Source organism: Tyto alba, unplaced genomic scaffold (assembly GCF_018691265.1).
Source record: "Tyto alba isolate M040663 unplaced genomic scaffold, T.alba_DEE_v4.0 Super-Scaffold_23, whole genome shotgun sequence".
Classification (NCBI taxonomy): domain Eukaryota; kingdom Metazoa; phylum Chordata; class Aves; order Strigiformes; family Tytonidae; genus Tyto; species Tyto alba.
Window position 1 is genome coordinate 15,226,612 of NW_024881297.1, and position 26,660 is coordinate 15,253,271.

Here is a 26,660-nt window from a genome sequence, read left to right on the forward strand (position 1 = left end):
ACAGTTTAAAATGAGAGGCAAAAGCATTTTTTCTTCATTCCTCTCTCAGTGAGCAAAATAACTTCTCCTTGGTTGTAACATATGCATAATAGTTTATATTTCTTTTGTAAATGCTCAAGTTTATAAATACACTATATTAAAATATGTTCTAAAACTTTGCAACATATCTTTTAAAATTTGTCATTATGATGTGGTTACAAAATACTGTTCACAATAAGAGGAGTGGACTTGCTTCAAAGCATGCAGGATTTATTTACTAAACACATAATTTTCTGTTACATAGGTCTAGAAAATGACCAATAACCCACAACAAATACTATTTGAAAAGAAAGTGGTTCCAAGTAGAGGATTTCCTCTGGGTGTTTTTGTGTTTTTTTTTGTTTCTGCTGTTTTGTTTTGAGGAGGTGGTGGTGGAAAGATGTTTCTCATAGATTCACAGAGGGTACTTTTATGCCTCAGAGTTCCCAAGCCACCAAATAAAGAAGGCACTTGTGACAAACCAACTCTGGAAGCTATTTCATTTCTTCAGTCATATTTAAATGAGATAAAATTAAATTTTGCAGTGTAACCAAGTGTTGACATAACTATTTCTTCAGGGTTTGTTTACTTCATGCACAATGGAATGTAGGAGTTTTGTAGGCAATGTGTTCACTTCCCTTGGAAGCAAGTCGTAGTCTTAAGGGTCAGAAGACTCTGCTGATCCAGTAGCAGAGAACACTTAGCAGATCAGTCTGTCCAGAAAATACACTGCTGATAATCTTAGACTTGGCAGAACACACTGCCCCTTCCTATATCAAAAAGCAACATATTCCTACTTTGAAAAAATCTGAGCAGAAAAAACTTGATTTAAGGAACATATATATTTGAATTTCAGGAGGTAACTACATAGCCATGTAGAAATGGGGTAAAGAAGCATACCAGCTAACCATAAAAGATCATTTGTTTTCACATGGTGATTAGTGCTTCAAGTAACCTGTAGTTTCATTGTGCTAATAAAATGCAGACTGTATGTGATTCGAAAAATTTATATTTGACGTTTTTAAGAGAAATATTTCAGCCTTTTCTGCTCTACAGTTGGTGGTGCTGCATCTCTCATCGCTATTACATTAAAGAAAACTCTAGATGCTTTAAAATTAAAGATAAAATTGACCAGTTACCCATGCTGATATATGAGCTTTGGATTGAGCAACATCTGTTCTAAATACACATCTTGTAAGGAAATACAGTTGCTTCTATATTCGCTTAGAAGTGACAATTGACTGGAGTTTTTCTCCTCCTTCTATATTCGCTTAGAAGTGACAATTGACTGGAGTTTTATTTCTCCTTCCTTTGCTGTGCAAGAATGAAATTTCCGCCTCTGCTAGATGGATTTTCCCACAGTTGTTACCAACTTGCAACATGTCTCTGCGTTGCTGCAACTGTGGGTGTCCTGTAGCTGGCTTAGACCGCACTGCAACCCGTTGGTTCAGTTTTTTGCGTGCATCTGAGAGAGGACAAGAAGCAGTTGCATGTACTTTCTTTTTGCTTTTCCTACTTATGAAAGACTCTGATGTATGAACAATGAGTATCTCCAAAAGCAGCTCTTCCTCAAGTGAATTGTTGCTAGAGAAGTTCTGGTTTTTTATGAATGATCTATAGTGTGCGCTAATCACTTTATTTGTATGAGGTCTTTTCATAGCAAATCCAGAAAGATATAGCCCTAAAGCAACTGTTTTACATTTTGATGCTGCATCTGTTCCCTCTACATCCTTGTTCTCCCAACAGAGAAGATCATATTATGATTTTTTTTTCTCCTTACTGCTGAGAAACTCAAAACTATGATAATGTTCTGACTTCATGAGCTGAAAAAAGTGTCCAAAAGACATGCAAATGAGAGAGAGAATCTTTTCAGTATTGCACAAACTGTACAAAATTATTCTGTTATAACTTGGACAGTTGAACTGAAGGAAGGAAGCAGTGATTCAGAGATAAAAGTGGCAGAGGCACGTTCTTGTAGATTCTGCTACTTCCAGTTTTTTCCTTCCCCAGTCAGAGGGATGGAACTCAGCTTTATGCTTCACATGTGATATTCCTAAGCAATACCAAGATCAAGTGATACCAGTCTGATTTAATGGCACGTATTTCTCTGACACATCCTAGATTTCATAAACACTGAATTTATTGCTTGCTTGGGTTTTGCTTGAAATAAGGTTGAAAATCATTATGCAATGTCAAATTCTTCCTGGGTTGTTTCATTGTGTAAGGACACAACAAACCTGTAATTACAGCAAAGAGATTTTTGTTATTGAGGAGGGATGGTGAGAAACTATCACATTCTTGTACAAAATTAAGAGACAACAAGAAAAGACATTACTATAAAATGTATCCAGTCTGTTATGTTATAGAACTTTTTTCCCCTTGAAAGATATTTGATAGGAGACGCTTGTGTCTTTCAGTTATATAAAACACTGGAAATTCAGAGTTCTCGTATTGACACTGAAATGCTCAATATCAAATGAATATAGCCCTGATTATTATAGAAAACTTAAAGTGGCAGTATGTAACTGATGGGAGCGTGAATGAATTTTTTTTTTTTAATGCTGTCATAAACAAGATGTTGATCAGTGTCTGATCTCTAAAAATTCCCTCCTACAACTGCACGTGTGTTATACTATGTCATTTTTTTTTTTTTTTACAGAGAAATCCAATCTCTCCTCCTGGGTACACATAATATTTGAAAAGCAATGATTATGAACTCTTTAACTGTTCCTGTCTACAGTGCCAATTCTTTGAACTTCACAATTGGCATTTTCTTCTTTTTCTATACAAAAGTGAAACTTAAACACACCAGCTGCTTTGCAAGTTGTGATGCCGCATGATTTTCTCACCAGTTTTGTTCTGAGACCTATCAAACTCTGAATAATTTTCTGCTTTCATAAGCTATCATATTAACTTTGATGGAGTGATGCTGCTTGGATCAACATAGAAATTCAATTCAATAGCCCATGATGCGGAAACTTGTTTGTATAGCAGTAACATAAAAATAATAAACCCTGCCACTTCCTTGCGGATTTCAACATAAAGGCCTACTGACCAACTTGAGATGTGTTTGAGTTATGTGCCACCAAAGCCTACACAGCTGAGAAGATGCTACAAAATGAAGTAGAACAGGAAAGAAATCAGAAGTACTTTAGTGACCTGAATGCACGACACTAAGGTGGTGAAAGTGATGTAAAAGGCATTAAATTGAAGTCTGAGACACAGTTTTCTTGAAGCTACTGGGTGTGTCAGAAGGGGAGACTTGTGTTTTAAGGAACTTCCAGTTTGCCTTTGACACTGCTGCAATAATTTAAAAAAAAAAAAAAAGTTTTAGTCCCAGTAATTGAATATGGTTTCTGCAGAACCTTGTAAATCCTTCAGATGAAAGATCTGTGTAGTGGGAGTTAGAGGAGGTCCCCTGGTGTCCCTTTCAACAACAAAACAAGATTTGTTCAGTATAGATGTTTGGCTACTTGAAATTCATTATCCATCTGTAAAGATGATAGCACAAATCTCTATCAGTAAAGTCTAAAGGCTGCAGCCAAACCTTTAAAAGGCCTTCTGTGTCAGCATGAAAAGTTAGTGGTGTTCTGCAGGTTTCTACATCTATCTCCTATGCTGTTAACTGCCACTGAACTGAGAAGAGATGAAAAAGAGTAAATTTCATTAGAGAAAGGGGTGGGGTAAGATGCCTGATAGAGGAAGGTGGGAAAAGTTTCCTTTGGTATGCAATGAAACTTCAGTATCAAAGAATCACTGCAGCCTTTAAAAGGGGATTTTTAATAGCTCAGTGTACTTACAACTTGTATGGCAAGAGCCTTGTTGGAGGTGATCTACTGTTCTCAGGCCAGTTTTTATGCAGACTGAGCAAAAGCAGCTCCAGAAGCTAAGCTAGTGCATCCACTTAATATACTCATCTTGGATCTTCACAGTATTGGCTTTTTGGCTGCAACGCTGGATCTGCTTCAGCAACAGAGCCAGCAGCTATTGGTTTCCTCTGTTGTCACCAGTAGATACCAGTGCGGTGATGTGGAATTACTACCAAATGCTTCAAACAGTGACATGGGCATCTCCTTTGTTCTTCCCCAGGCAGCTGCCCAGAGGCCATTAATCCGTGACGGGAAAGAGGAGGATTTGGCAGTGATTTGACTTGTACATTGACAGAAGGCACATGAACAACTATTTATTTCCAGAGCCTTCCTGGGTAACTCAGAACATATCCTTCTTTTCATGAAAATGTAGCTGTTTACAATCTTGAGTCTAGGGAGAGAGAGGAAGCTGCATATTGACGTTTCTAAATGCCCTTCTCTACTGTCTTGCCCTCCTTATCAAAAATAAATGTAATTTAAAATTTAAATGGTAACATTAGTGAAATCTTATTAAATTTAATTTGAGTTAAATTAAAATAAAATTGCTGAAAAGTTAAATTTGCATAGGAAAAAATGCATAGTAAAAAATTTAAGCTGCAGAAGTCCTTAAGGAGAAGCACCATCATAACCTTTTTTTTTCCTTCTCTTCTACCCCTACTTTCCCAAATGCCTATATTGTGTGTACTCAAATTCTTTAAGTACTCGTGCACTTGAAAGAGTAATAGACTTTTCTATATGTCAATAACTACAAAAACATGTAATTGCAGATGAAGAATCTGATATGTAAGGTTTCAATGAGTTCTTCAAAGGGCAAATGAAGCTGGTGTTAGTCATTATGTATCATTGCTTATATGCACAAAAGTGGGTGTATCTATATCATGTTCCTATTCCTAAATAAATAGACACATTTAACATGAACAGCTGTAAGTGCAATATTTATATTTTAGGGGTTTTTTTTTGGTGAAAATGTGCACATCAGACTTCTACAAATGTAAGCACAAGATAATCCTCCTTCATCAGAATTAGTCATAATGATAATTGTGAAGAGATCTGAATTTTTATGTTGCTCCTGACCCTGTTGTGAGTTTCTGATGGATAAGCTGATAGTTTCAGTTTTCAGAGATGTCAGGCCAGCATTTTTTACACCAATGACTAACAGCAGTTGTTCTCTGCTAGCAATTATTTTTATCTTTCACAGCATATAAAGGCTAGCAATTATTTTTATCTTTCACAGCATATAAAGACTTGATATGCCCTTAACTAATCTTGAGGTGAAAACTTATTTTGCTTTTGTCTAAAGTTTTGATATTTTGAAGCAAAATCCTCTAGCTGTCCATTAGAATGAAAAAATGAGTTGTCAGTATCCTGAAAAAAGTTTTGCTTACCAGTTACCTTATGATTGCATTAATATTGTTATAATTATTTTAAAGCAGATTTAGGGTTTCACCTTTCACATCCTGTTCACGTGAGGGGAAAAAAAAAAGTGTACCACTGTAAGGAAGGTCTGGTATTTTTTGGATGTAACTAAGCTTATTGTCCATTCTCCCTGAGATAGTGATTTAGACCTAGTTTCACCACAGATACAAGATGTTGTGGATGAAAGTTCATAATGATCTGTGGTAAACTACTTTAGCACTATGAGTAAATTATTCATTCTAGGTTTTGATGATCTACATGTTTAATTGTCTCAAATAAAATTACTCTTAAGCAATATATAAAGAAATCATGCTACCATTAGTTGAAGTTGAAAAAATAGTTTTATTATTTAGTTCAAAAATATTCTTCCATTTCAATGTTTCTTCAATATCTTTCCTGTTTCATAAATTTTATGGATTTGATTTTAAAGCAACCCATTGATAAAATATTGCTCAGAACAGAAAGGGAAAGGTTTGTGGAATACAATACTTAAAACTTATGATCAAAGAGAAACACAGACAGTAACTTGAGGTCAGGAGTCATTTAGACTTCAAGAAGGGGTGAGTAAGAGTTTGACTGGAGAATGAGGATATTACTGACTTCAGTAATATATCTAAAAAAGATTTTTCTGTTTTAATGTGGCTCATGTAGAACCCTAAATATAGGGTTTAAGCTTAACTTTTACTTTGGTATTGAAGTACAGCATATAGCACACAGGACTAAATGTGTGTGGAAGTTTCTTGCTGACTCAAACTGAGCACAGTCCAAAAGCAGTGACAAAAGTCCAAAGTTTATTCTCCATGATTTCCCATGTAAAATCAACTCTATGGGACAGTAGGGTAACAGAGTATAAGAAAGGTATCAGAAATAGTTGAGATGATGTCATTAACATAACAATAAATAAGAATTGCCATTTAGATGCTTATTAAAAAAAAATCAGTACTTTACAGAAATATGAAAGATAAACTTTTGCCACACCTCTTGATATCTCCTCCTAAAATAAGAATCACTGATAACTTGTTCCTTCCTTTTGCTAAGGCAATAGAAAGGGGAAATCTATAGCGTTTCATACAATATTATTTACTGAACTGGGGTGTGTGAGGAGGGCAGAGATCTGGATAAGAAGAGCTCAAAACCAAGGGATAAGATTTGAGTTACAGTTTATGCTTGATATGTATGGCAACAAATCAGGATCCCCGGGTATGTCCAGGTATTAGAATTACAGTATCGTTTAATACTGTGAACCATCACCTTCTGGTGAACGCTGCCTCTATCCTAGTCTCTCCTTGCTTTAAATATACTTGAATATTTAAATTTACCACCGGCAGCCTCCTGTTTAATCATGTGGAGATAGGCAGTCTAAACAAGTTCTGCTAGGAAATCAGTCTCCCAGCTGAACCGTCGAGCAAATAAAAGACTTGGCTCTCATTTTGTCAGTGCTGTTTATTATGTGAATGCAATACTCTTCACTTCAACAGACCCATGAAAGATAATCGTTACTTTCCTAGCACAGTATTTCTCCTGGTTTAGGGAAGGAGGAGTATGAAAAAGTGCACCCTGATCTGAGACGTGCAGTTAACCATATTCCCATGTAGGAAACAAAAATGGTTTTCGTCCTTACAGTCTTTATTTTTGACTGTCTTAATATTAGCTAAGAAGTCCCTTCTTGTTTGAAATACAGGATTTTAGGTTTTATTTTGAGAATGCTCAAATGTTCTTATTAACTTTTAAGCTTCATATCTCCTCCCTGCCCCAGCTACACTAACAATAGGATTGAATTAAGTTTATTATTATCTCATTTTAGTTTTTTGATGAATAGATATTTTACTGAGGAAGAAGTCTGATTTGTCAACCAACTCCACTGTTGATACCTCTATCTTTCTATTTCTTTCCTCAGATGAAGCAGCTGGTAAGCTTTATATACTAAGAAGGCAATTTGATCATAATTGCATCAAAATATGCCATTTCCTCAAACAAGTTTTACTTGTTTACTCTTAAACGTTTAATCATGTTTAAGAAGATCTATTATATGTAACTGTGTCAAGCTTCATCCATCTTCTATAACAGAAGTCTAAAACTAGAATTTGATCATTTATTTTAAGCCATATTACTGTGTTAACTGGTCTGCAAGTGGTCTGGGATATCAGTTTTGTCCTCAGCATCCTTAATTATATGGCTGTCTAATTGGTTCTTATTATTTAAACATCACAACACAGATTATCATCAGTTACTGTCTCATTAATACCACCTGGCTTGATACACAGTGATATCTGTGCAGTCAAGTTTCCTGTCTATGTATGGGATGCAAAGCTGTGCAATGGTCTTTGACAAGCACTAGAGAAAGTATAACACTTGGAGAAACTGTCACTGTTTTGGTGGCCTTTATTTCAACAGCTCTTTCATATCCCTCTGAGAAGACTGATGCCATATTGGGGAGGACAGGGTTTGCTTTAGACACTTTTGTTAGCATTGTTATATTCTTAGTTTCTTTACATTATTGCAGAATTGGTGGATACCAATTCTTGGCCCACAAATTGAAAACACAAATTGCAAGTCTGAGAAAATGGGGCTGGAGCTGAAAATGCTTTCCTGCAGTCCTGTGCCAAACCAGAGGTTTGGCAGAGAAATTAGTCTACAAAAACCTTTCTGTGAAATACTGCTACTCTGAATCAAATTCTTTGGTTTATGGTGTTAGAAACAGTGCAGTTTGCTTCTACTGTTTGACCTTCTTAGTTGTGCTTGTATTCTTTCACCTTTCTTTGTGAACTTAAAGAAAAAGATACTAATTTCCCCTTATACCAGGTTATGATAGATCAGAACATATCTAATTAGACTACTTTGGAAAAATGTCTCAAAGTTGGTTTTCATTTCTTTTACTGGAAGTATTTCATCTGGTTACTGCTCTATAGCAGACCTCTAAGAATGCTCAAGAGCATTTTTGAGTCCAGCACTGGGGGATCTTCCCTTTTTACATATCATCTGCTGTTTGAGCTATAAATGAGTAAGTTTCAGCCCTGACCACTGACAGCTGCTCCTGTAGGTAAAACTTTATGATTACAAATTCCTGTACAGTTAGGGGAAAACCCCTGTGTTTTCCATTAAAACTGAAAGCGTGTGCTTTCAGGTCTTGGAGGGCATTAAAATAGTGGAAGGTACACTTACAGAAGTTTTTAGGGGACTTATGGAGAAAATTTCACAACTCAAATGGAGACTTGGAGAGTTGCAATCCTTTTACAGAGAAGGCCCAACATATGCACAGAAAAAGACAAGAAGTATTCCTTGTTCAGCAGAGCAAGAGCAAAGAAATAAAATGTTCTCTGATACCACTCTGTTAGTTGCCAGTACGTTTTGCTTTAAGGAACGACAGCAGTTGAATAGAAGGAGAAAATTGGAGGAGATAGAGATGGCAGACCATAAGAATTGTGCATGAAGTGAAAATTGAGTGATTGAGTTGGCTGAACAGGGAAATAATTTTTCCTCCTAACCTAATGCATTAAAGGAGAAAAAAAAAGCTGAACTGTGGCTGTGGGCCATGAGACTTTTCAGGTGACACAGCTACTATCACCTGTTTTATCCTTTTCTCAATCTAGATTTTAAATACCTAGTTTAAAACAAAATTTTTAAAATGGTGTACTATATATCTTAGCACCAAGGTAAAAGTAGAGGACAGATTTTTTTTGCTGTTATCTTGGCAGCTCTGCTTGTTACAGCTCTGTGTTAGATGGCTATTTTGAGACTGCAAAGCAATGTAGAATGAAGAGATAGCTTGCCTTTCGCAAAAAAATTTAAGCCAAAAACTTGAGACAAAATTTTAAAACAACATCTTGAAAATTGCAGGCCACTCCAAAACTGGAAGATTAAAGAGAAAGTATCAGGGCATCTTTCATTAGTTTGTCAGAATGACAAATAACTTTTTTTTCATAAAGGAAATTAAGAAATACAACTTACACTGCTCTTTCAAGTGTATCTTATTTACTTCTGCTCTTTCTTGCAGGTAAAAATTAAAATTACATTGAACAAACTATTTTGTCATGAGTTAATGGACTGGATAACCTTAATAAGAAGTAGTAACAGTTCAATAAAAAGAAATGGCTTTTATTTTCCGATCTCTGAATGATTAGAAGGAGTAGAGGTTGTCATTTCAGTGCAATTCCTACATAAACTAAACGTGGGGGGAAAAAAAAATGGTAACACTAAAGCAACTTATAGTTCACCTTAGAGAAAATATTTGTCAAAGCAGCATCAAAGTCTGCAGTGTCATGAACTGACACTGAGATTCCTCCTGAGAGAGGTATTATATTTAAAATGTCTTTTCTCTTTCATGCCTTCTTTGAAATACTTTACTTTCATAAGAACTATAGATCCATATTTTGTTCCAGGGACACACAAGCTGATGTCCATCAAAAGTTTCCATTTTATTGATTAAAAATTAAAGTTTTGGAACAGGACACCTGTTTATTTTGTTGTCAGCATCTGTGAGGATTTAGTTTTCCTTGTGTTCTTTGCATCCAGTGTTTTAGTCACAGGCACTCTGGAGCAAGGACCCAGTTTTGTTTCCTGATTGCCCCCTTCTTGGCTGGTGGTGTGCTGCAAGTAGACTCTTCTCCGTTGTGACAGCATCTCTCCAAGTGCACGTGTGTAGGACCGATGTAATTCCAGAAGGCTTGGGAGCTGTTCTAAGAATAGCTTAGCCATTTTTATGGCTTCTAAAGAGACGTTGTATGTGTGTGTGTGTGTGTATTTTTATATATGTATGTACATGCAGTGTGAAGATGACTAGAAATGTTATTTAAATTTTTTTAGTACATGTATATACTCGAGAGAAAGGCATATGAATAACTGAAAGCACGCAGGCTTTTGACAGCCTCTTCCTTGTTAGCTCCCCGACCCGTAGAGGTGGGCAGCAGTCAAGGCACTGTATATTGTGTTGTGACACTGGGTTAACCTTTGGTGCTCTCCTGTTCATTCTCAGGACCGTACAAAATGGTGTCTCCGTGAACACAGGAGGAAGGGAGGTGCTTGGTCACAGCTCCAGCTCTCGCTGCCCCCACCTCTCCCAAGGGGGCATCCCCTGTAGCACTGTCCCGCTGGAGTTTGCCTGGGTACTGCTTTTTTCTCTCTGCCACATTTATCTTCTCTCCTATCTTCCTAATGCACAAAATAATTTCCAATTAGAGTCTCTGATCCTGGTTACCTGATTTCCTCAGTGGGTCATGTTTTGGACAGTTTGGGAATACTTACACTTGCAGTAATCTTAATTAACAGTGGAGCAATGCAGCCGAATTCAGCAGTTTCAGCAACTTCCAGTTTCAATCTGAAATACTGTATTTTGGCTTTACATAGAAGAATTGGTTTATTTTAATGCTCATTAAAGCTAAACTAGGACAAGGTCTAGGTGTTGTGCTCAGAAGATATAGGCAATATTTCAGGGAGAAAGGCAACAAGATAGTAAAGATTTTAGATCTCTCTATAAAAATGTTAGTTTTATAACAATGCATTTGAAATTTGTAAATGCCAGTTTAGAAGCTTTTACATACAGCAATTCTCTGAAACATACATCCTTCTTTATAAAAAGCATTCCTGCTCATTAGTTTTCTTAATAATTAAACTGTTTATTCTGAGGAACTCATATCTGCATTTTTTTTATTGCTGTGAACTAGGAGATAGTCAAAGGTTGTTAGAATTTCATGACCAGCTTTGAATAGCATTTCAGCTTTTAAATGTTTAAATGTCTGAACTTACCATTAAGATTTTTGTCTCAATTCCATAACACACTTCTTTCTTTTCCAGAGTGGCCAAGTTCAGATTTTCAGAGAGAAAGCCAGAAGGCTTTGGAGAACAGGTAAAACTTGTTCCTTGAGGGCACTAAATTTGCATGAGTTTGAAAGAGTTTTTTAAACCTTTGTCCTTTAACCCAAATCCAGATCTCAAATTCAAATTTAGCCCATTCCAGTTGGAATTTTTATCAGACAGGTGTGTTACTCTCTTTAACATATTTATTTATACATAAAACTCTCTTCCCCTTTATCTTGTTTTATTTAAAATGTAGTTTTGAATAAAGAATTTTTACTCCATTCTGAGGCTGCATGTTAAAAAAAAAAAAAGAATAAACTGAGGCACCACTATTTCCAGTTGGTTTCTTTAACTGAAGCTGGTCCATGAACTTTAACTACACTGTTAATGAAAAAGTGCGAAGCCTACAGCATTACTTTAACAAAGTGTAGTTTCTAGCTTTACATTTCCATTCTTTCCTTTAATACAAAGATTATCTTGGTCTGACCTGTGTTAACTTCTCCCAGGAAGTCTGCAGCTGTGTGATTTACATGTAGACCTGTGTGGCTTCCAAACAGCTGCTGCCTGACATACACACAAATTCATAGCAGCCTGCAATGACTTGTTGAATGGTTCATTAAACCATCTGAAGAAGAGGTGATTATGCAAGCCAGCAGTATAGAGTGTGTTGCCAGTTCTGGTTTTAGGGTAATTATTGTTACAGTTCGACACAGCACTGTGCCTTGTTTTATTGTACTGTAATTTTAGAGCCAGATTTAAAGTAGCGAAGCATTTTGGTACAAATAATTTTTGTGCCTGTGGTTGCTGTAGGTATCTACCTGGCCTTTATCCAGCAAGCCTCTGTTAAAAATTAATGTAGTAAGCATTGGCCTAAATTACTGAAGCTCTTTCTTTTTGTGAAAGTAGGATTTGCACCATCGCTTCATTTTATCGAATTCATCTGAGTACTCTAGGCTAACTGACCTAACGTGTTGGCTGCTACTGAAAGGCCAAATGTCTTTGTACAGCTCCGTATTGCGCAGTATGTTGCTGTTGCAAGACTCCCTTCTCCAGAAGGAAGAAGGCAATTTTGTAGAGGTCTGAACTGAGGCGACTATCTTGCTGCCAGTATCACTAGATCACCTAGAGCAATGTGGGGAGTTTTGTGGCTGAGGCACTCAAAGGTAGATTATCAACTTCTAAATTATACCTTTACTTCTGAGAGCCCTGGGTGCCTTTGGAGACTTTATAATCAGTTATCTACCTTGAACTCCACTTACTGCCTTTAGAATGGTCTTTCCTTTCCTATTCAAAGGTTTTATAAGATAAGAATTGAGATAGAGATAAGAAACAGAGAGATATAAAGGCTTTAATTGGTTGCTAGTTTCTAGTGTTCTGTATTTCCATGTGTATTTATAATGATGTCTCTTCAGTCTTTCAGCACTAAGGGGGATATTTACTCTCCTCCTACTCCCACTCTCTGTCAGAAAGCCAGGGTATATTGACTCTACAATCTTGAAATACAGTAATTTGATAATCTGACTGTTTAGCCAATAATACCTACTCTGCAGATGGTCCAAAATATTTGTTGTATCACTACAGAATAAATGAGTGAGTACTGGCAAAGTGCTCAAGCTACAAAAGTAGCTGTGTTCCCTAACTCTTGGACACTGCATCATCTATTGAAATTTGGATGCCCAAGTTGCTGAGTAGCCTCATGCTTGTGTGCTGGAAGCTGTGTAAGAGAATGATACAGAGGCAATAGCAGGCTGCGTGGGAAAATGTCTGAAGTTAACCATTAAGAAATTCTGGAGTGAGAAGTCAGGGTCCAACTTCTCAGCTGTGCTGGAGGTTCCTAACAACAAAGTGCCCCTTGGACTTTGTGCCAGATTAATCCTCTTTTCATTGCAGAAAGAATCATCTGCATCTGTGGTTTAATGTCCCACTGGAATCTATAAAAGTTTCAGGCTTATTTGGCACAGAATTTAGAAGTTTTTTGCTTTCACTAAGAATAACCCAACACCACAGTCTGTGGTATTCTGGGAGTCATCTGCCTCAGTTACTTCTTCTAAAGCTATTTTTAATCTCTAATAAAAGATTAATTATGCCAAGATTTGGGCCATGAAGGTTGTGGAGGAGAGAAAAGGAAGAGAAAGTCCCTACAGTACAGTCACCAAAGACATGGGAAAAATCAGCTACAAGATTTATAGTTGGGATTCAGCAGCAGGGATGCTGAGATAAGCTCTGAAACACCATGCTAAGGCTGTGAACCTGCCGTGTGCCGTTGTCTCTCTGTAGAAGGGATGTACTTTGCCAAAGTATCACTTACACCTCCCCGATGGTGTCTTTCTACCTGTCCTGGCACCTACCCAGTGCTATCTGTCAGTATTTAACCTAGAGTGTCGTTCTTTAACCCTCATGTCTCTGAAGCATAGATTGGTGTCCTCTATGTGCCTTCATATCCCATTTTTTTTCAGATTTTCTAGGGAGAGCGCTCCCCAAGTTTTTTCTCTTTAACCTGGACATGTATTCAAGATTAAACTCCAGTCTGAGGTTGGACCTCTACTTTAAAATTTGGAACCAACAGGTTATGGTAAATTAAATGTAAATTTAATTCCAGTCAGAGCTGAACAGCCGGGTTCCTCTCTGACTGCTTCCTTCATGCAGCGCCGGGGCTGAGCTTTCAGTGTCCATAACAACAACTTTCTCTGCAAATGGTGTCCTAATTCTGTCTAAAACTGTCCTGGGGGACTTTGACAGCTCCTCTGAGTTCTCTTTGCTATTTCTCTTCATCTGTTCCTCTTTATCCAAAATTCTTTTCATGATGCCAGTCTGTTGCAAATACAGTTTTGATGGGTTTATTTGAATATTAGCTACTGTTTGAACAATTTCAGTCCAGTGCTTCATGGGTTACTACTGAAGTTGTAGAAGTACTCAAAAAAATCATTCAGGGTTTTATATACATATTCAGAGGAGATTTTTATGTTTAGAATATTCTATATAGAGCTCTAACACTTCACTGATGAATAAAAAAAATATCTGATCACTGGGTTGTTTTCAGATGGACAGAGAAGGTATTTTCATTTATTTTCCTTCCTTTCCTGTTCCCAAATGTTCAGAATTGGAGAAATCCAGTTTTGTCAGAGCATGCCCATGGTCTGAGGATTGGGCTGCTGTCTTGGAAATTAGAAATCCTTGTTCCAGAGAGGTATTTCAAATTTCAGCAAAATTTCAAAGCTGATTCTCCAGTATTGAAAAGCGTTCTTGAAGCACTGGCATTTTAGGACAGCTTTTTTCACCTCCACATTTCCTCACAGTTTGTGTGTTAAGAAATCCAGTGTGATAAGATATTTTGAGAACACCTATCAGATAGATCTGTACTAGGTGGAGACAAGGTGACAGATGAATCTCGTTGCCTCTACCCCTGGAGCTGTAAACATACTAGTCTTGAAATCAAGTGTGTTTTATATGTCTTGTGGTGGAAACAGCAGTAGCTAAGGGGTTTAAAGGCAACTGATGAAAACTAGCTGCTTTGATATTGTTGAATCTCATCAATACACCTAGAGAGTTCTTTATTTGCCAGAAATTCTCTTGTGATCTATTCCAAAAATGATTGCTGGGGTTATGCTGGAAATGTTTGGGGGTTTTTTGTTGGTTTTTTTTTTTTTTTTTGGTTAATTATGTTCCTATCTGCAGTTCAATGTTTGCATTCCTATGATACCTGGAGAGACCTGTTTAGTGGGTTTCTTTCACCCTGACACTTAAATCTCATTTCACACATCAGATTATTTAATATGATATAGTTACTCAAGAGAAACAATTAGATATAATTTCATAATTTATTAGAGTAAATTATTACCTAGGGTAAATACAGGAGGTGTTTGCTGTCATTTGCTCAGTTCTCTGAGAACTTGTGCTTTAGTGTTAAAAATAAACATGATTTTTTTTCCTGTTTCTTTAATATTCCTAATATCTAGAGTCTCTATCATTATTACCTACATGTTTGGAATATATAGCAAAATATAGTCCCTATTCACAAAGGCAAATACAAAAAGGAGATAGAAGAAACACTAGTTAGGAATGAAATGACTCTCATTTTTGTAATAAGTGGCAATTGCAGAATATCGTCTGCCTAACCATTGTCAAATTTTTGTAAACCTCATGATGGAAACAAGTTTTAAGAGTAGTTTGAAGAGAAGGACAGCTGTGGCTTTGTGAATAATCATTTTTTGTTGTTGTTGTAAATGCTACAAACGATAGCATTACTGAAAACAGAGATGGAATATATCACTCGGTTGCTCATCCTTTTAGTGCTTCCCTTCTGTGAAGGCCCAAGTCCCCAGAGTGTGCTTTTGGGGAACATGTGTTGTCTGCCAAAACTCATTTGAAATTTGAAAGCAGAATAATGTTTTGCTTAACTTTGTTTTTTCAAATGTAAAACATTTACATTTAGGGGGAAATGCTCCTTATAACTACAGGATACTGTAACTGTAAATCATTAAGTTTTTTCCAAAGTAGTTGAGCTGTTTTAAAATTTAGATATAAAGGATATTTTTAAAGGCGTATTTTTAAGCTATAAAGACGTGTTTTCTTAAATTACTTGAAAACTAAACTGACTAGAATAGGAACACCAGACCAAGAATTTTAAGTGTTTGAGCCTTACAATAAAAATAAGTGCTTAGGGTGGTTTCCTTACCATCTAATCCCAGCTGGTATTACCATCTAATAATACAAGTATCTCATTACATCGAAAAACACTCTCTCCTTTCAGGATGGAATCAAGATCGAATTTGAAGTGGACAAGCACTGTCCATGAGAGCTGCTGTGAGGGCTATGGAATTTCACAGTCTGCCACCACCTTCCTGAAATGTTTAACAAATTGAGTCAATAGTTTGTCAGTAATATTTGCATATTTTGCAGGCCCACAGTGGAGGGTCTTGGGGCAGCAGAGACCTGCAACCCACTGGGAGTGCAGAGACATGCTCCTGCTGGCTGCCTTACCCACAAGAGAGATGCCACACAGCTCCCAGCTAATTGTATAAAGCAAAAATCCTTTCAAGATAATTTACCTAAACAGATAACTCAAATGGAGCTCTATTCATGGCTAGAGTATTCCTGAGAAATGAGAAAGGATAACTAGATTTTTTTTCTGTCTGCATGTAAGATAAGAGGTTTTTCTAGCAGACTCCTGTCCTTGGCGTACCTGCATTGCGCTGAGGGCCGAGGCAGAGGCAAAGGTAGTGGATTATAGCTTTCCATCATCAACTACCATTTTATTTCCACTAATTTTAGCAGAAAAGTCACCCCAAAAAGCCAGGTCCACACCTAGGTTTAATTGTGAAAAATGTCTAGAAATCTTTCTCATTATGTCCCAGTCTTGGTTAACTTTTAAGGTTATTTGCTATTAATTTGAATAGGAGAAGGATTTCACTTGCTCAGATTTGTCCTTTTCAGGAATTATGTTAAATTAAAACATATCTGTGTATGAATGTATATATAATATCTGTACACAAAGCCTTATGCATATAGTAATATGTTTTATAATAGTTTGTGTGAGAGCCTGGATAGATGAACCACTTGTGAATATGGGCATACATTGCTCAGTTGATTATATAAACTGCTGCTCAGAAAAGGTGTCCAGGGCAAGTGAGAGCACTGAATACTCAGTTACACACGGCACTGTTAGGATGCTAGAGGTGTAAGTAGTGCCAGTACATCCAAACTGAGAACAGTTACTCTTACTTTTTAATCACTTACTACACTGTACTGCAGGAAGCCAGCTTACCCATTTTCATAGCAGAACACACAACTGCAGTACAGCACAGAAAGTCATGAACCCCTCAAGGTTGTAGAATTAGGAGGAAGAAAGGGGAAATATTTTGCTGAGAGTATCTGCAGGGAGTGAGGTGTCCTGCAGGAAGATCAGCAGTTTTGCTTTCATGAAGAGGTTGAAGTTTTGGGTAATTTCGGTGGTCTTCAGTTTTGCCTTAACCAGAGACTCTCAACTGAGCAGTGAGAGCAATCCAACATTCAAATCTCATTGGTTTTGGTGCCTCCATAATCTGGTTATAGTAATTAATCTAAATTAATGACTTTGTTTTGCTGAATATTTGCTAACAATATGTAATCTTAAAGTACTGGCTATCTTACTGGGTCTTTCAACAGATTGACACTTCATAGTTTTAAACACTTCCAATCCAAATACCTCACATAATACAGAAATGCCTAGTGCACAAGCTGATGTGGTCTAAGTTTTGCAAGGTAATTTATAGTGCCAACATACATGTTTATGAAACAAATTACTGGTACAATAAATAGCATTTTAATCACCTGCTATTTATTGCTAAATCTGGGGTGAAACTAAAGATTTAAACTACAGTATAGCTACCTCTGAAGTATTTCATTCAGTTTAAAATATAATTTTTCTTAGTTTCCTTATGTTCAGAGAAGTCAGATAATGGAAACAGAAAAACTCAAAATAATAATCTGTTACTTTCGGAGCGCTCCTCTCTGTCCTCACCGATGAGATTTACAATGCTGTAATGCTGCAATTTCATCATTATTTTGTAATCTTCTTAAATGAGTGTCTCATGTTAGTGCAGGCAATCACAATAACTGCTTGAATAGGATTTGCTGCTGAGCAAAGCTGCTTGTGTTGCAAAAGCAACTAGAGAAGCACACAAGCAAAAAAGTCATTGTGCAAAGGTGTTTACTTTCCCATCAAGTTTAGAGTGAGTCCTGAGAAGGGAATTTAGTGATGACTTCACCCATGCTAGCAAGATGACAAGAAATTGTCAAAAAAGGAAGTAATAATCTAATAGCAGTTTAAGGCAGGTTCAAAAACAAAGGAGATCTGTAACCACAACACTTATTTAATACCGAATACTGTCATGTTTCTATACAGTGAAAAAGCAGCTTGCCACCTTCAAAAGTTCTCTTGACTTTGCAGTGCCTAGTGCTCCCGTGGTCTCTTAGCCTGGGAGAGGGCTTGTGCTGGGTGAAGTGCGGGGTCTGTACACAGCCGAGCCTCTGTGCTCCGTAGCCGTGTCCCAGGGAGGGGAGGTTCGGCAGCTTCCCTTCCCTCAGAGGTGGCAGCCGCCTCAATGGAAGCAAAAAGAAATTACCCCAGCAGATTGTGCTGGTTTGCGTTTGAACACGCTTGTCTTACAAATGAAACTCTTTTTTTTTTTAAAAAATAAGGTTACCTCAGACCCAACCTTTCATTAAACTTTATTTATTCATGTTACAGTATAGTTATTCCTTTTGCATAAATATTGGCTGTGCATTTGGTACATGTATTACCCTGTTGAAATCTTTGAGACTATTCATGTGGGTAAGTTTATGTATACGGGTCTGTAGTTATAGGGTCTGAAGATGACATAAAATCACTAAGGTTTATGGTTAAGAAAGGCATTAAACAGCACAGCCCTTGCTTGATTTTTAAATGATTTCTTTCCCAGAAGAATATAGTAAGTAATAATATCAACATATGATTGTCGTATCGTATTTCTAAATTTATTTTCCTCTTCAAACTCAGGCTAGGAAAATATTGCTACTCATTACTATTTTGCCTGTATGCAGCCTGCTTAATTCTGCTTTTGTTCTTTTTATCAGAGATACTGATCTATGATCTGATCTCCCTTGACTGAGTCATGCTTCAGGCTGTTGGCCCTGGGCCTAATTGTACTTCTGGTTTCAGAATTCTTTGTAATATCTGCCTGGAGGCTTCTCCTGTTTGAAAAACAAGATTGTAGCTCCTGTACAAGTAATAATGTAAATTACATAGTACTGATGCCTCTTTTGGTCTATTTGAATTCCAGGTTCCTAACAGCAAATATCTTACCCTCAGTTTTACTTGCAGATTTTTGACGTGTTGTGAAGAAAAAGTAAGAATTGTTGTCATCCTTATTATCTTCTTTAGAACCTTATGGATGTTCCATAGTTATCAAAATAACAGCCCCTTCCTCCCCAAGTCCTCCTCAAATCCCAGTTCCAAACTTCCCCTTCTCTGTAATAGATTTTTTTGTATGCTTGGTATTTTTAAGTCAGTGTTTCTTGAGACTTCATTTTAAATTTAATTTTATGTGTGAAATAAGATGCAAAATAAATAAAATGGTAAAGAAAAATGGCACTTTTTTCTCTAGAACTTCATTAAAAATATGATCAAATATCGTATCTTGATCTTTATGAATATGATAATATGTACTGATTTCAGATAAAAATTAACATGTGCTAATAGCTATTGCATTCAAATATTTTTTTTTTCCCAGTATATTTATCCCTGTAATTAATGTTGCAAAATTAATGTTGCATTGGAGCTACAGGGGTTTGGAGGATGTTTACGTACCAACAGCTGATGACAGAGTTGGAAGTGCAGTTGGTCTACCTCTGTACCTGTGTAGACAGGGTGCTCTGATGTAATAATGCAAGGCAAAGTTAGAATGATTACATCATCAGACTATACTGTCACTTGCTGATAGTGTCAGGGCTGCAACATGATGATTCTAGCACTACCGAAAGCTGATTAACTCCTTTTTGGATATCACAGGACTCATAGTGGTGACTCAGCCAGAGGTTGCATCTCAGCAGAGTAAAAAATAATCTGTTTGAAAGAAACAGGTTTTATTCTCATTTTCAACCCCTGGAAGTCAAATTAAAGTTTATTCATGCAATCTACTGGTTTCTCTCACTGACAGCAGTTTCTGTTAATTCTTCAAAGACACTTTAAGCAACAGCTAAAATGAGGGATGATGAAAATTTACAGGGAGCTTGCTTGCTTTGCAGGCAGTTTTGTTTGCTAAAAAAAGTACCTAAAATGCAACTAAAAAATAATATGCAGGCATCTTACTTTTATTAATGCAGGGACGGGACAAGACCCTTACTAAGGATTTTAGTTATTTGAAGATCATCTCATGAAAGCACTTTCCTCAGTCAAGTAGTCAGTTTGCCAGTTAGCTGTTGTACACTTAAGAAATACAGGAAAAAAAAAATAAATCAGGCAGTTTTAAAGCTAAACTATCATAAATCTTGTTACATTTCCAAGCTAGGTACTAGAAGACGTTTTTTTAAAGATAGGTACAGATACATCATTGTCTGGCTTTAGATACAGTATCTCTACTCTGATTTTCACATGTTAAAATGAAGCAGCTTTCACAGCTAAATATTCTCACATGGACTTTAAAAAAAATATATTTAGCAATCTTAAAGGGGGATGAGAAGGATCTTTGTACTCAACTGATACATGTTTCAGTTCTGCAATTAGATCTGTAGGGACAAACAGCACGTGCAACTTCTTCAACTTAACAGAGATCTGATTACGCAGGACATACAGAAAAAGCAGGTGATTTTTCAGCTCACAGATGTGTGTGTTAGGAGAGACGGGTGTGAGGAGAGTATGTGGGAGAATATGGAGTAGCTGGAGTCCTCATGGGTGATGCAGTGAAATTCCTCCAGCAATCACAGCAGACATCTTTGACCATCAACTCTCAACCAGTATGAAAAACAGGCTAATGGTGTGAAAAAAAACAAGACTAATATATTTTTCAAGCTAGGCCAGAGGTGTTTTGTGTTAATGTAGGTATTGAAGACTTGGGTTTTACCTACAAAGATAGAAGATCATTGAGGATTGGAGACTTTCTCAGCTAATCTCTTTCCACACTTTATCTACTCCCTTCCTCTCCCCTCCATACTTGCATTTGACATTACAGACCTCCACAATTATTTACTAAAGAAATAAAAAGTCTTAATAAGATGAGAGCCTACAGACACATTTAAGATATTTAATTTTCACATTTGAAATTTCTTGGAAATTCAGGAGAGTAGAGAAGGGGTGAAGATTGGTTATTTGTTATTTCACAGCTGGAAATTCAGGTTTTTCAGAGAGAAGGCAAGCATTGACAAGAAACAAACTCCAGTTCTATTTGACTGTGAGAAGGCAATAGGTAATCACTGCTAAATCTAAATAATATAATTATCAGTGCATTTAAGCTATAATGTCTCAGTTAATTTTCAGTTTTTGAGATAGAATGGGTGGTAAAGGAAAGAAGAGGGGACAGAGAGAGAAGATAAGGGCAGCCTGAAGTTAACAGCCGAAATTATATTTTAAAATTACTTTTTTAGAAACAGGTTGTTGATAGAACATTGATTTTAGCTCAGAGTAGTAATTTCAAACAGCTGGAAAAAGATCTCTTGATGTACCCTTAGCTCTTGGTTTGGTTTAGAACATGCAAATAAGATGTGGAAAAAGTGGCTGCCATTAAAAATGGCAGAAAACTTTGTAAAAATACCAGCTTCAGTTAAGCAATTTCCTATAGGATACATAAAGACATAACTTGGAAAGTGGCTATTTTCTAGGTATCTCCAGAATTTAACATCTGCTAAATACAATATGCTTGCTTTGTTATACTGAATTTACTTATCTTTGTGGTAGTTTAGGTTGGTGATGCTTGTGATTCATACAAGAAGCATTTTCTAGCCCTCCTTCTTTGAGAAGACTGTGAACTGTTACTAAGGAGCACAGCCTGATAGAAGCCCTTCTTGAAGGAGAGGTTAATAACTTTCAGTAGACTAATGTAATGAAACAGTCATGTAAACCATCTTCCTTGTCTATCTTCCTATATGTTGAGGACAACTGCTGACAGCTGGATAAATTAATATCCTTCTAAAAAGCAGTATGTTCTTCCTTAGAGTTTGGAAATTAATATTATAGTCTTCATGTTACATTACTTATTTCAGACTACAGTGCACAGCCTCAATCTGGAGAAAATTAGCTTTCCCACGGTACATGATAAGTACTGCAAGAGGTAAGACGGTACTTGTTTGGAAGAATGGAAACGCAACTTGTTTGCTGAAGGTAGGTTGACCATTGAAGCAGCACCCAGAAAGAAAATCTGGGAAAGAAAAAGCAATTTCTCAGACAGAAAAGCTTTCAAAATATTTGTATCAAAGAAGATGTCATAAAGACTTTATGAAGAAGGCATCAGAAACCAAAGTAAAGAAGACAGAAGGTGTTATAATGAAGTGTAATAAGGAAACAAGATTGAAAGTGGAAGCTGAGTGGAAAGGAAACTTTTGAAAATAAAACCCAGAACTATGGCATTAGTGTTTAATAGATTTAATGCAGTCTTACCCTTATTCTAAAACATGCAGAGATATTTTGCATGGCTGATGTTCTGAGTATAGACAAAAGAAATATTTCTTGAAGAATCCCAGATGTTCCCTGAAAGCAAAACTAAGGAAGGACTGAACACAGCAGCAAATGTGTTGTGGTTTCCTCTCACTGAACTCCAAGAAGACATTGAAGACATCCAAAATGAGAGTTAGTGATTTAGGGGGAAAAAGAAGTTTCATAAGGCAACCCCACCCCACCTTCTCCAACTCTCATATTGATTAGAACGTTGTGAAAAGTACATCTGCCAGCACAAATTAAAAATAAATAAATCCATACAAAAATCTTCAGTGAATAACAACTAGAATCCCACCACTGAATAACCAGAGAACTATGTCTACAATCAGGTGGTCTATGGAAGATTCCCTGCTATGCCAAGACATTAGGAGATGTGAAAATTATTTGAACTTGGATTTCTTGTCCTAAAACAAATCATATGTGATATATCCAAAGAACACTTCCTGCTAGGAGTGAGCGACTAACGAAATACTTAAAGGTCAGACAGGTAAATTGGTATCTTATACAGATTACAACATACTTTTTCCTTTTTCTCAGTAATACTTTAAAGCTCTGTTTCAGAAATCTATAAAAGTACCTATGTATGTCTATGGTGGAAATATACTTTTATAGATATTGAGGTAAAGAATAATTCTTGGAAACGAATGGATTTCAGAAAGAAAGAAAATGAGCCTTTTTCTTTAGGTATATTGAATTATCAATGTCAATGCTACAAAGAATTTTTTTTTTCTTTTTTTAAAACAGTCTCTCTAGAAGTTATATGAATTTATCTGGGAGCTTTCATAAAGAACAAACAGAATTGAAGTGTGAGGAAAAATAAATAACCTCTTTAACATCTACAGAGTTGTATAGAAGAGCTTTTGAGGGACTCCATTACATTATATATCACTAAACTATTTTACATAGTTTCTACAACCATTCAATTTTACCTAATGATTCAATTCAATCTCCAGGTCAAGCTGATGCTAAATCTATTCTGATTCAGTTCAAATAAAGATAAAGCAAAAATCCCCTGCTCATCATCTCCTGTAGGGCTGAAAAAGTTTTGAAGGTCAAAAGTCACTGTGTTTCTTGAGTTGGGATAATACAACCAGGAGAGATGAAGTAATGAACTTATGCATGCCGTTATGAGAGGTAATATTTTCTAAAAGATCATCAGATTTGGACTATTACTTGTAAAGGAAGAGTATAAGAGGAAGTAATTTCAGTGACAAAACAGTTGACACAGGGAAAAGAATGATGAGGTTTAAGGAAATGTAATGAGTGACAAGTGGTTGCTGCCTTTATATATATTTTTTTTTGAGAAGGGAAAAATCCTTATTTTCAGAGAAATTAAGCAGCTAGCAGGAGGAATGAAACAAAACAGATGCTAGAGAGGAAAAGAGTAAATTAAACTGCACATTGAGAAATGGATAGAAAAGCAGAAACGCTAATTTCTTGATTACAAAATAGCATTTAATTTATTTTTAATTTTCTACTTTAATAACGTTTTTGATAAATATCTTGAATATATGGTTGTATATGCCATATAGGAACTCTTTCATCTTGTGAAAGGGAAACAGGGGTGATTAGGTGGCTTTGGTTCCTGGTGTCATCAGTATGCAATTTAGAGAATATTTTTTTGACTTAGAGGAATGTGTGGGTGGGGAAGGAATGCTAATTTCACAAATTTAAAGTCATAGTGCTTCACATCAATGCTATATTTTTCTTTCATCAGCTATACTGACTATATTCATTCTGTATTCATTCAGGAAAAAAATGTGTTGCGGGCTTTTTTTTTTTAAATGATGATAAGTAAAAGCATCTGCTGCTGCTTGGGGATTTTTTGGTCTCATCTGCATTTTGGAAGTGTTTGACAACCCCTTCTTTGCTCTGTTTGCCATATAATTTTAGAGTATCTCTATACAAATCACTGTTCTCAGAAACTGTGAGGTTTCTTTGAGGTTCTCAGAAACCATGTTGTCACGTGTATAGGATGCTATTGCTGAGATCATAGCCCCTGCTATGAATTTGGACTTCTGGGATAATTATTCACTAAGCACTTGTATACCTTGGGTTATAACCTGCAAGTTAAAATCCTGAGATTTACACCTTTTGCAGGCAGGAAATTCAATCCTACGTCTTCTCCCTTGCTCGTATCCTGATTTTGTCCTCTAGTGAGGCTCTTTAGGTAACAAACCTTGTCTCTTCGAGCTGGTGTGCTATATGGCAGCTGGGGACATGACAGAGGTGATTTTCCACTTGCTCGTGCGGAAGAATTCTCTAACTAACATTTCATAAGGGCTGTGGCTGGGGCAGCTGCACACCAGGGGAGCACCACCACTGTTTGCCTCTCACCCCAGCTGATTTCAGATTCATTTACCCTTTTTCATAAAGGAAGATATCAAGGAAATCGCCCTCATCAGGGCAAAAAATCTACTTTAGCTTATCAGACACTGAAATGTAAATGGAGTGATACACAGTGTAATTAATCACCTGTAGTGTGACTTTATTATCAATGTTTAAGATTTTAAGATAGAATAGAATAATATTTCAGTTGGAAGGGACCTCCAATGATCATCTAGTCCCGCTGCCTGATCACTTCAGGGCTGATCAAAAGTTAAAGCATGTTAAGGACATTGTCCAAATGCCTCTTAAACACTGACAGATAACTTATCAATTAAGCAAGCTAATAAATAAAATATAGCTAAGCAAGATTGACTAGATTTTATGTGTTTCTGCAGTGGGATGTAGATACTTGTGTTTTCTCTTGATGTTATTTGGCCAGGACCATCTTTCTGTTTTCTTCTGTGCTCTCCCATTGCTATCATTCAGATTTTTTTTTTTTTTTTTTTTTTTAGACTTGTAATTGCTGTGGACCTTCCTGTGTCCAATCGCAGGATCTGTCATATCCTTGACAGGCTTGGCTTTTCTTTCTCATGTCTTGTGGTTTTGTCACATTTCTTGCTTCTTTCTTCTCCCCTGGGTGCTATCCAGCTGCCTCACTCTTGTTTCTATCAACAGTGAGTGCAAAGGAACACAAGTCCTGCATTCCTCATGTCAGAGTCGCCTTTCCTCCCTTGTTTTGTGCCTGGCAGCTGTCTGGCTGCCTTAGTCTGGGATTTGCAGTGCAACCGTGTCGTCCTGCACCCACACCCTGAGGAGTGAGTTTCTATAGGCATGTGGTGTCATAAATTTAGGCATTTAGGGGATACAAAAATTCATTTGGTTATTGCATTTTGAGTGGAGGGCACTCATGTTGGTTGTGGGGATGAGGAAGTGCAGGAACATACCTGTCTTTGTCAGCCCCCGACTCACTTGCCAAATAGTAGTACTATCCTCATTTGAAGTTTACTAAATTACATTGAAGATTTTCCTGTTTAATTAGACTCCACGTAAGGCACCAAGCAAGCATTTAAAATCTCACGTAAATTGATCACCTGAGAACTGTATATATGTTAATAATATATGTAAGTAATGAATATATGCTGTATCATGAACATTAGAAATTTTTGATGTATACATTTTGTATGTTCTAAACATGCATAATACCTGATACGTCATGCATGTGTTTATGGCTATATCAGATATTACCCTATTTATGGGTTTAACCGTAATTATACATCCATATATGCTATGAATAAAGGCAAAGTTTGGTATTAGATACTGTCAGAGCACTCCCACTTCGGTTTGAGGCCATGACCAACACTTCACCAGGGAGTTTGATTCCTTACTCAGGCAAACATGCTGCCCCATGCTATTACCATCCTCCCTACCACTGCCATGATCTTTCAGGGGATCATCTCTCCTCATGTGCATCTCCGATTGTGTGTTTGTTCTATTTGAAGGATTTTCAGTTTCCTATGTTTTCTTTCCATTTTTCATTTAATTTCTGAAACTACTTTCTAATTTCTGCCCTTTTTTTTTTTTTTTTTTTTTTTTTTTTTACTTGAATTCTTGTACTATACTTCATGGATTGTTAGAAATAAAAAATAAAGACAGTTTTTCTCTTTGATTCCTCCTCTGTTTTCCTCTTATCCCTTTGCTCTTTCCACCACTCTTACTGTGAAGTTTCTTGTTTTCTGAAAAGAACTAGGCTGAAGACCAATGCGCTCTCTGTGTAATTTATGTATGCATATTGCAAATTATATTTTCTTTTGGCTGTTTCTTTCAAAAAAATTAAGAATTGGTGATAAAATTAAAGGAGGGAAACAATATAAGACAATGTTTGAGACTGGTCTTTTACCCTGAAACAGTATAAAGGAAGGTTTATATTAGGAAGCATGGTATTGAAGGAAAAACTTACTACAAGGTTAAAGCAGTGTGGCAGTACTTGGGGATGTGGAATATATTCAGAAGATGAACACTGAAGTATTAGAATTTTTTAAACATTTTTGTGATGGTGCAAGGTTGGGTGTGTT

The 26,660-nt window shown here is 36.6% G+C and overlaps 1 long non-coding RNA gene across 2 annotated transcripts in view; it reads left to right on the plus strand.

Annotated features, from left to right (window-relative positions):
• The window catches only part of LOC116962826, a 113,912-nt gene that overhangs the window by 48,565 nt on the left and 38,687 nt on the right, over nt 1–26,660 (plus strand). For both annotated transcript variants that reach the window (XR_004407836.2, XR_004407837.2), the window contains 3 exons: nt 2,678–4,222; nt 10,276–10,405; nt 11,094–11,145. This is a non-coding gene — a long non-coding RNA (uncharacterized LOC116962826). The remainder of the gene's footprint in view (nt 1–2,677; nt 4,223–10,275; nt 10,406–11,093; nt 11,146–26,660) is intronic.